The sequence below is a fragment of the Panthera tigris genome, chromosome C1 (assembly GCF_018350195.1).
Source record: "Panthera tigris isolate Pti1 chromosome C1, P.tigris_Pti1_mat1.1, whole genome shotgun sequence".
Taxonomy (NCBI): Eukaryota; Metazoa; Chordata; class Mammalia; order Carnivora; family Felidae; genus Panthera; species Panthera tigris.
Genome location: NC_056667.1, coordinates 46,505,516 through 46,513,250, shown reverse-complemented (window position 1 = coordinate 46,513,250; position 7,735 = coordinate 46,505,516). Strand labels below are relative to the sequence as shown.

The 7,735-nt window shown below is 40.6% G+C and overlaps 1 long non-coding RNA gene across 1 annotated transcript in view; it reads left to right on the top strand.

The window, feature by feature from the left end:
• Positions 1–414: 414 nt before the first annotated feature.
• The window catches only part of LOC122241149, a 91,441-nt gene continuing 84,120 nt past the window's right edge, over positions 415–7,735 (top strand). The window contains exon 1 of the long non-coding RNA XR_006221139.1: positions 415–493. This is a non-coding gene — a long non-coding RNA (uncharacterized LOC122241149). The remainder of the gene's footprint in view (positions 494–7,735) is intronic.

The window sequence follows — 7,735 nt, the reverse complement described above, 5'->3', positions numbered from 1 at the left end:
CAACATCAAAGCCCAGGGCTTCATGTCTTGACAGGTGTACATACATGTTGAAAAATATAAATAAGTGCTGAATATCAAACCCCTCAGATTGCCCAGTTGTCCCATTTTCCAAGAAAATGAAAGAGAGCATAACTTAAAATGAATAAAAATATACTCCCCATTTGGAAGTCTGAAATTGACAGTGTTTACCAGAAATTGTATGAGCGCAGAACACAGGCTTCGATTTGATTGTGGGTTAGAATCTGTGCTGCCTGGGCTCTGAGATTCTTCCTTTGTGAGTGATTGCTACTGCTGGGGGAATTGGCAGTGTGACCAGGCCGAGGGAAGGGATAAAATGATTAGGTCCAAGACTTCATTGCGAAGCTTCTTCCTCTGAGATTTAGAAACCATCTTTCTTTCAGCCTCTTAATGTTTCCTGAACACCGTGAATTTCTCCAGGGGGCTTTATGGCCAGAACTGATCGCATTCAATTCTCCCGGGAGGAAATAGGCAGGTTTGTCTTATTTATTTATTTATTTATTAAGTAAAGAACAAGAAAAGGAGAGGAGAGTCCTCTTATCTTGATGGTAGTGGTAGAGGACGGGTACAAACTGTAGAGTAACTGGCCCTCCGCCTGAATCGCTTCCCCATCGGACCAAACTGCCCTTACCCTGCCCTTCTTCTACCCTGCCCTTACTCTTCATCATTTTCCCCCGTGCTCTTTTTCCCCCCTTTCTTTTTTTTTTTTTTTCTCTCTTTTTTTCTCTGTCCACTTCCTTCTTTACCCTAATCTTTTCCAACAGACTTGAAGCCTCTGACGTGGTCAGCTTCTGTAATTAAAAGCCACCAAGTCTCCCAGTGTCACAAGTAAAAGCAGATATGCCAGAAGGACTGAAGCCAGGGAGCAGTCAGGGCTAAGGGTGCCGGGCTGAGAAGGGGCATCTGGTCTCCCCTTCCAGATACGACAGCGTCTCAGTGCCTGCTGCTCCTTGAGCTTGAATTTGCTGCAGCCCCTCAAGGGTGTGACTCTTCTTTGTGGACCTGGCTCCTCCTCACCTTTCTGTGTCCTTTCACTTTTAGTTCCTACTTCTAGCTACAGTCATGCTCCTCATAGCTCCTAACTCAGATCCCTGACAAGGAATCTGACTGATTGCATTAGGGTTCTCCAGAGAAAGAGAATAGGATATAGATTTAGAGTATAGATATAGAGAGAGACAGGGTATCTAGATATAGATCAGGCTTTTATGGTTTCTATAGAGAGAAAAATATATATATATATATGTAAGGGCGCCCAGGTGGCTCAGTCGGTTAAGCATCCTATTTAGGCTCAGGTCATGATCTCACAGGTTGTGAGTTTGAGCCCCATGTCAGGCTCTCTGCTGTCAGCACAGAGCCTGCTTCACATCCTGTGTTCCATCCTCCCTCTGCCTCTCCACTGCTTGCACTCTTTCTCTGTCTCTCTCAAAATAAATAAATAAACTTTAAATATATATATATATATATATATATGATTTTACATATATATACATATATATGTATAAATATATACATTTATATGTGTAAATATATATATACATATATGATTTATTACAAGTAATTGGCTCACGTGATTACAGATGCTAAGTTTCAAGACCTACGATCAACACACAAGAGACATAAGAAGAGTTGATACTTCAGTTCAAGTCCGAAGGCAGGAAAAATCTGATGATCCCAGCTCTAGGCAGTCAGATGGAAGGAATTCCCTCTTTCTCAGCCTTTTAGTTCCATTCAGACCTTCATCTGATTGGATGAAGCCCACCCACATTAGGGAGGGCAATCTCCTTTACTCAGTTTATCAATTTAAATTTAAACTCATCCCAAAATACCCAGAATAATGCTTGAACAAATGACTGGGCCCGGTCAAGTTGATACATAAAATGAACCATCACACTGTGTCCCGTTGCCTCTCTGGTGGTCTCTCTCCTTTATTTCTTTCACTCCCTCCCACCTGGCCACCTTGCAGGTAGCTGGTCTGGTCAGCCTTTGGATTAGTTGCCATAGGACTGGGTATTCATCTATATCCAATCACCTAAGACTAAGCCGTAAGCTTAGGGGACATATCAGCCAGCCACCTTGGCTGACCCTTAAGCAACAGCTTCAGGGAAGCAGTCTCCTTTAGAGAAGCTTGGTATGGAATGCTCAAATTGTCAAGAGTAGCCATACCGTCCACAGACCATGACACCAGTAAATACGGGGAGTTTATGTGGCTAGCTGCCAAGTTGGTGATGAAATCAGATATTTTACTGAGCCACAGGGTCATGCCAGGTTCTGTGGATACAAAGGTAAAAGGATGTGACCTCTGCATCCAAGGCTGTCACAGAGGGTAGAAGATGCAAATCAAGTATCCCTGCAGCTTAGTAAACATAGATCACTTGGCTACAAGACTTCTTGGAGATCTAGTCCAGCCTTCTCTATTACCCAGGTCAAGAAATAGAAGCCCAGAGAGGTTAACAGACTTGCCTAGGGTCACACAGCTAATTACAGGTAGAAATCTCATTTCAATTACCATGTATTAAATATGCAATAGGTGGAAGAGATTAGCCTAGACCTTTTCATGTGTGTTACTTCATGTAACCCTTATTACAATGATGTAAGGTAGACTTTATCCAGGGGAGAGACCTGAATTTCAGAGAGGTACACTGACTCCCTCCGTGTCACAAAGATAGGTAGGAGATAAATGAAAGAAGATTTTTTGTTATGTCAGTTTTGCAAAAAAAAAAAAAAAAAAAAAAAGACAGTGTTAGAAATTGTAAATAGGACTTTAAAATGTCTTTAAGAAAAGCATCCAATGCTCACCAGCATGATACTTACCTGCTCTTTGCAAGAACAAATATTTAATAGAAAAGAAGCAGGAGGAAGGACATTTTTGAGAGACTCGATAAGCAAGGAAGGTTATAGAAACACAAAAAGGGAGGGGGGTGACCATCTTTGAGATGACCAATAATAAAGACATTTTAATTAAGGACTTTTAAATATCTCAGGAAAAGATCCATTTCACAGGTGAATAGGATAATTTAGCAACAAAGAAGAAAGGGACAGAATCGGGGTAGTGAGGCAAGGCCTGCTCAGTGTACTAATGAGGCATTCTGGCCTTATTTTCCTTAACCTCAAGGACCTTGACTTGACCAAAGGGCTATGTGAAATATCATGCATATTGATTTTTTCCCCAGGCCGGGTTTGTAATTTTTCCTGAAGTAAGAGCATTCAGACCAGAATGGGTACTGAGCTACTTGATTCTGCAGGATAGGAAAGTTCCACTGGTCAATTGAGCAGAACACAGGCAGGATAATGTCTCTGACTGAAGCACTTGCGGCAGTTGTTTTGGATTTCTATGTCTCCCTCATCTCCTTCCCCTTCCATACCTGTCTTCCCCCTTCCCCTGTTCTACTACCTCTCATCCTCCTCTGTTTCTTGCCCATTACTTCCATTGCCCTATAGATAGGGACAATGACTCACATTGCCATCTGGGTCAATGGGCCACTAAAATTAGGATATAGTGTATGGGATAGAGAGGACTGTGGACATTTGGAAAGTGCATGCCTAAACCATAAGGGCCAATGGATACTTAACTCCACCTAATTGTTGCCATACTTGACCAGGGACCCTGTGTTGCCAAGTCTTTTAATGTTGCAAAAGCACCTGGAAATCTGGATTTAACTTTTATGAAATACCCCGATTTTTAAATCTTAACAATTAATTCAATTCTTCAAATTCTTACAGGCTGGTAATGATCCATGAGTCACCAGCTTTTGACCTCTGGTATATATATCATATAGGAACCATAGTTGAAATCATAGCTTCATTGCTTCTAGCTGTGTGACTCTAAGCATGCCTCTTAACCTCTCTGAATCTTAATATTATTGACTATCAAATATATAGAAGGTGGCATATTAAGCGCGAGGCTTACCGTCTCATACCAAGTAGATACACTATGGATAACAATTCACTCTTTTCCATTCTATCCCCTGACCATAGTGTCTCAATCATGTATACATCTGATTCCAGAGAGGAATATTCAGCTTATTACAAGACCGATGACTTCTGGAACATCAGCTTGCCTTTCTCCTGCAAACAATCAAATCACAAGAGCTTACAGCATATTCTTACCCTGCTTTGTTGAGAGCCATTTCCCCAAAATGCATCTTATGTGGGCAATGAGTCTCTATTCATGCACAATTTCACATGAAAAGATTTGCCCTTTTCATTGTACGCATGGCTTGAATCGGCCAGCCTGCATGAAAATATTTCCATTCATTAGCATGCCAAATGATGTCACTGGCCTGGAACTTGGGTGGATATTGCATGGACTGATAGAATCCTATTGCTCTAAGGATTCTCAGAGGAGGTTGTCTCTTCCAACCTTCCATGTCCAATGCAGCTTAAAACACCACCAGAATATGGTGAGGGCTCACTATTTGGGGAAGCTATCTTGGCCACTCTAGTTACTTCAGATATCTTCCTTGTATCACATTTAAATCTGAATTTCAGTAACTTCTGTCTGTTGGTTCAGATCTACCAGGAATCTGAGAGTCAGATTGGTCATAAGCAACGTGCTATCTCATTAAATAATCATAATGGCGGGAACTTATGTGACAACGTCAGGTCTGTTCTTGACGTCTTACAGGTATTTAGTTACTTAACATTCACAAAAACTCTATGAAACAGGTAATGAAGCATTCTGTTTTTCAGAATGAGTAAATAAATGTGAGGCACAGAGCAATTAAATGACATACCCAAGGTCTCACGGCTCGTAAGAGAGAGAGGAAGGAAGGAAGACAGGGTTGTCTGGCCTCCATGTGGTTAGGGACTACATCCCCCTGCCCCTCCATCAGAGGGTACCTGCACCAAGATCAACTGCAGAACCAAGGGCTCTGACGTTATCCAGAGCTGATTTGCATACTGGCCCTCCCACTCCAGCTCACAGCAGACTTGTGCAAACTTGTCCACATCTCTGACCTTTTATGCCACCTTTCAGTGGTCTTGGGAGTCAAATCTCTGCAAATTGTCTAGAGCAGAGTCTGGCAAATAATGGACATGCAAAGGGTTCTTGTTGAGTGAATGACATTTATCAACACCCCAGACCATGCATCACCTGGTCTTTTATCCTCACTACCATGGCAAACGTTCCAAGAGCCCTCTTCATACTAACTGCTCACTCTTCTTTGGCCACTCTCCATTTTCTTCTGTCCTTTTCAGCATGAAGGATATTTCAGGGTGGTCTTCCCTCCCTCAGAATACAGTGGTATTCTCACTAGCTTAACTCTCTGCTCCCATCACTGCTGCTAAGACTGTGCGAATACACTTCTCTCTCAAGTATCTATTCTTCTCCAGGCTCTCCATTGGGAACTGAGAATAAAAATGATCTAAGACAAGATCTCTGCCCTAAGGACCCCTCAGGTAGAGTAGAATTCATGGTACAAAGAGTTATGGAAAGAGTGAAAAGGGAGTATGCAGGAAGAATGACAACTCTACTCAGGGCAGGGTGAGACATAAAACATTTTTGAATAAGGATGGGAAAGGAAAGAAGGGAAGAAAATGTATGGATTAGGGGGCATCTGGTGGCTCAGTTGGTTATGCATACAACTCTTTTTTTTTAATTTTTTTTAATGTTTATTTATTTTTGAGACAGAGAGACAGAGCATGACCGGTGGAGGGTCAGAGAGAGAGGGAGACACAGAATCTGAAGCAGGCTCCAGGCTCTGAGTGGTCAGCACAGAGCCCAACGCAGGGCTCGAACTCACAGACCCTGAGATCATGACCTGAGCCGAAGTCGGACGCTTAACCGACTGAGCCACCCAGGCGCCCCTATGCATACAACTCTTGATTTTGGCTCAGGTCATGATCTCACCCCCGCATCGAGCTCTGTGCTGACAGTATGGATCCTGCTTGGGATTCTCTTTCTGTCTCTTTCTGCCCCTCCTCCATTCGTTCTCTGTAAACAAACAAACAAACAAACAAACATCAAAAAAAGGAAATGTATGATTTAGAACCTTGGGATAACCTACATGTCATAAAACAGACCTTAAAAATGGTTGCATGAACTCATGGTAGAATATCTAAATGCTCTTAAAATGAGTTGTAGGGAAATCCATAAATATGAAAAAAGAAAAACCCTAACATGTAAAAGATAAGATTGGTAAGTTTTACCAGTTAAAAATTTTAAATTAATGTATTATAAAAACAAAAACATGGGCCCTTGGGTGGCTCAGTTGGTTAAGCTTCCAACTTCAGCTCAGGTCATGATCTCACAATTCTTGAGTTCGAGCCCCACATCAGACTCTGTGCTGACAGTTCAGAGCCTGGAACCTGCTTCAGATTCTGTGTTTCCATCTCTCTCTGCCCCTCCCCCACTCAAGCTCTGTCTCTCTCTCTCTCTCTCTCTCTCTCTCTCTCTCAAAAATAAATAAACATTAAAAAAATTAAGAAAAAACTAAAACATAAAAAGCCACTGTGTAGCAAAAGTTGCTGATTGTGAGATCACCTGCAGATCTGAAGACACTTTCATCACATATAGCAAAGGACAAGTATCTAGGGAAATGCTAAACCAGTAAGTAAAAGACAAAGAATATATAGAAAAATGAGGAAAGAAAATGCACAGGAAATTCACATATGAGTAATTGTAAATACTCCCCAACCTTAATAATCAATCTGGGGAATTCAAATTGAAATAATAATGAGAAAAATAATTTCTCATCCATCAGACTAGGAAACATTTAAAGGTATGAAAAGAACAAGTGTTGGTGAAGGAATAAGGGAAAATTAGGATTATCCTGAATTTCTAGAGAAATATAAATTGATAATATACTTGCAAAGAGCAATTTGGCTGTCTTGAGTGTATGCATTCCCTATGACCCAGTAATTCTGATGCGCGCGCGCACGCACACACACACACACACACACACACACACACACATTTATACAATATGTACATACACTTCCAGACTCACTCTAGAGAATATTGTGGACATGTGCACAAACACACCTATACCAGAAAATTCATTGCAATTCTATTTAAAATGGAAGAAAAATATAAACCATCTTCATGCCCATTATTTGAAGAATGGATGGAATACTTAAGAAGTATTAGAATAGTTAAGAAGTACAAGGTAATGATGAGATCTGAAACACATAAGTTAAGTGAAAAAGTGTGCTAAATTATGTTTAGTACATGTACAATATGATGTCATTCATGGACATTTTTTTTAAAAACCCACAAACATTAAACGATACTGTATATTCATACATACAATGTTTTCAAAAACTTCAAATGGAAAAGATACTTAATCCATGAAAGTGGTGGCTACTAGAAAGGGAAGAAGAAATGAGACTCACATCAAAAACCAGAGGGGATGTCAATCTTACCTAAAATGTTTGATTTTCTTATTTAAAAAAAAACATTTAAGGCAGTTGTGACAAAAATGTTAATAATTACCAATTATTTGTCATAGACCCATGGATATTTATAATTCTTTGTCATTTTTGCTACTTTTATAAATGTCTTCAAAATTTAAATACTATCTCAGGAGATGAAGAGCTACCTTGAAAGTCTTGAATGAGTCATTTTGATGCTTGAGGGTCAGGATTCAGGTCAGAGTTTCTCTTGTCATTCCCTTCAAACGGCCCTAGGAAAATTCAAGCTCCAGCTCATGGGAAAGAAAGGTAACACAACAATCCAAGTGATTTTTGATGATATGTTTACAACTCTCAGAGGAACCAA